Below are 3,292 nucleotides of genomic sequence, written 5' to 3'. Positions count from 1 at the left end.
AACCCGGGAGCGCCCCGATGTGTGCTCCAAGGTGCGGCGTGCACGAAGTCGGACCCCGGTTTGCCCCGGGTGCGCACCTCGCGTGCACCTTGGTGCGCACACCTTGGCTGGGTTGCGCGGCCTGGTGGGCACCATGGTGCGCACCAAGGAGCGCTCCGAAGTGTGCTCCAAGGTGCGGCGTGCACGAAGTCGGAGCCCGGTTTGCCCCGGGTACGCACCTCGCGTGCACCTTCGCCGGGGTGGGCACCTCGGCTGGGTTGCGCGCCCTGGTGCGCACCAAGGAGCGCTCCGAAGTGTGCTCCAAGGTGCGGCGTGCACGAAGTCGGAGCCCGGTTTGCCCCGGGTGCGCACCTTCGCCGCGGTGCGCACCATGGCGTGCACGAAGTCGGAGCCCGGTTTGCCCCGGGTGCGCACCTCGCGTGCACCTTCGGCGGGGTTGCGCGCCCTGGTGGGCACCATGGTGCGCACCAAGGAGCGCTCCGAAGTGTGCTCCAAGGTGCGGCGTGCACGAAGTCGGAGCCCGGTTTGCCCCGGGTGCGCACCTCGCGTGCACCTTCGGCGGGGTTGCGCGCCCTGGTGGGCACCATGGTGCGCACCAAGGAGCGCTCCGAAGTGTGCTCCAAGGTGCGGCGTGCACGAAGTCGGAGCCCGGTTTGCCCCGGGTGCGCACCTCGCGTGCACCTTCGCCGCGGTGGGCACCATGGCGTGCACGAAGTCGGAGCCCGGTTTGCCCCGGGTGCGCACCTCGCGTGCACCTTCGCCGGGGTGGGCACCTCGGCTGGGTTGCGCGCCCTGGTGCGCACCAAGGAGCGCTCCGAAGTGTGCTCCAAGGTGCGGCGTGCACGAAGTCGGAGCCCGGTTTGCCCCGGGTGCGCACCTCGCGTGCACCTTCGCCAGGGTGGGCACCTCGGTGCGCACACCTTCTCAATGTTTTCTTGCCTTTTCTGGAAATTGGTGAAGGCAGCGCATCAAAGGTGCGCACCTCGGTGTGCTCCGAGGTGCGAACCCGAGAGCGCTCCGAGGTGCCCACGAAGTCGAAAGTCGGGTTAATTGCATTGTTTTCCCCGGGTGCGCTCCGAGGTGCGCAACATCGGCGCGCACCAAGGAGGGCTCCGAAGTGTGCTCCAAGGTGCGCACGATGGCGTGCACCTCTGGTGCGCACGATTCGGAGCTCGGTTTGACCGGGGTGCGCACACCTTGGCTGGGTTGCGCACCTTTTGTGCGCTCCAAGGTGCGCACGAAGTCGGAGCTCGGTTTGCCCCGGGTGCGCACCTTCGCCAGGGTGCGCACCTTGATGCGCACGCCTTGGCTGGGCTGCGCACCTTGGTGGGCGCCATGGTGCGCACCTTTCGTGCGCTCCAAGGTGCGCACGAAGTCGGAGCTCGGTTTGCCCCGGGTGCGCACCTTGGTGGGCGCCATGGTGCACTCCGAGGTGCCCAAGATTGGTGCGCACCAAGGAGCGCTCCGAAGTGCGCTCCAAGGTGCGCGCGAAGTCGAAAGTTGGGTTAATTGTCCGGTTTGCCTCGGGTGCGCACCTTGCGTGCACCTTCGCCAGGGTGGGCGCCTTGGTGCGCACACCTTGGCTGGGCTGCGCACACCTTGGCACCCGCGTTTCCTTCATTTTAAATTTTTTTTTTTTACAATCTCTCAAGTGGGAAATTCTATAATCTCAACTTTTTTTGCCTTTTCAGGAAACTTTTGAATGGAGCGCATCATTGGTGCGCTCCGAAGTGTGCTCCAAAGCTCTCTCCAGCTGCGTGCACCTGCCCCGGCCGCGCACCCGGCCCCGCCCAGCTTCGCTCACCTGTCCCGGGCGTCTGGTGCGGAACCTTAGAGTAAGAAACATCACCGTGCACCTTGGCCAACGTGCGCGACTCGACCGAGCGCGCACTGGCCGAGGTGCACACCGATTTCACCTGGGTGCGCGCGCAGCACCTCGGGCGCACCGGGGTGCGCGCACAACGCCCGGGTTGCACCGTGGCCTGTGTGCTCGGGGCGCCTCGGGTGCGCGCTCGGTGTCGCCCCCGCGCGCGCGGTAGTGCGGGCAGCGCACCCCGGCCCGGCCCGGCCCCGACGAGAACGCAAACGGGCAAAAGGTTTATTCAAATAGCATTGCGACGCCCGGCGAAAAACTAAAAAAGGGTGCAACACCGGGACTTCCCGGGAGGTCACCCATCCCAGTACTACTCCGGCCCAAGCGCGCTTAACTGCGGAGTTCTGATGGGATCCGGTGCACTAACGCTGGTATGATCGCACCCGTTATGAGCTTGTCGCAGTGTGTACTTAGCAAACCGCGACCCACGTGCGAATCCACCCCGGCCACCCACCCCCGTCGAGGTGCACACCCTCCCTCGCGAAGTGCGCCCCGTTCGCCAAGTGTGAGCCCTGCCCGGGTGCGCGCACCTTGCTAGGGCGTCGGGTGTGCACCCGGCCCGGCCTACGTGCGTGCACCTGGAGGGGGCGTCGTGTGCGTGCAGTGTCCCGTCTGCAACGCGGTGCCCACACACCACCTCGGGCGCAACGACCTGCGCTCACATGTGGGCCGAGTGCACCTTGGTGCATGTTCGGGGCGCCTCGGGTGCACGCTCGATCTTGCCCCGGTGCACCAAGGCGCTCGGTTTGCCCCGGGTGCGCACTTGGTGCAAGGTGGGCACCCAAAATAGGGATCAAGCACCAAAACACAAGTTTCGGGATGCAAAATGGGACCCAAGGACCACAAATGCGTTCCAAGACCCATGATGGGTCCACGAGAACAAAAATGTGTTCCGAGACTTAATAAACAAATATTGGGTTTTAGGAGAAGAAACATGCTCTGATGCCCAAAACGAGAATCGACCCCGAAAAGGCCACAGGCCAAAAGTGGGATGCGAGACAAAAAAAAATGGGACCCGAGGACCAAAATTGGGTTCCCAGGTCGAAGACAGGGCAACCGGACAAGAAACGACCTCTAAGGCTCGAAATGAGTCCCGACGACTAAAACTTGACAAGAAGCACCCATCAGGCACCCAACTCGACACCCATGGGATGCCGACCCACCCGGGCTTCCACCTAGCACACCTTGGCACCCACCCACCCTCGCACCCAACCTCGCACCCAACTTAGCACCTTTGAACCCACATTGGCACTCACCCTGACCCTGGCACCTTGGAACCCACATTGGCACTCACCTTGACCCTGGCACCCACCTTTGCACTCACCTTGGGACCCACCCTGGCTCCCACCTCGGCACCCACCCAGACACCCACCTTGGTTCCTTGGCACCCACCTTGGATCCTTGGCACCCACCCCGACA

The 3,292-nt window shown here is 64.2% G+C and overlaps 1 non-coding gene across 1 annotated transcript; it reads right to left on the bottom strand.

Annotated features, from left to right (window-relative positions):
* Window positions 1-2,139: 2,139 nt before the first annotated feature.
* Window positions 2,140-2,258, bottom strand: LOC131862602 (5S ribosomal RNA). The gene has a single exon (XR_009361541.1). It is a non-coding gene; the product is annotated as a 5S ribosomal RNA (ribosomal RNA).
* Between the last annotated feature and the right edge of the window lie 1,034 nt (window positions 2,259-3,292).

Source organism: Cryptomeria japonica, unplaced genomic scaffold (genome assembly GCF_030272615.1).
Source record: "Cryptomeria japonica unplaced genomic scaffold, Sugi_1.0 HiC_scaffold_50, whole genome shotgun sequence".
Lineage (NCBI taxonomy): Eukaryota > Viridiplantae > Streptophyta > Pinopsida > Cupressales > Cupressaceae > Cryptomeria > Cryptomeria japonica.
The sequence above is the reverse complement of the archived record's forward strand: the minus strand, read 5'-3'. Positions and strand labels throughout refer to the sequence as shown.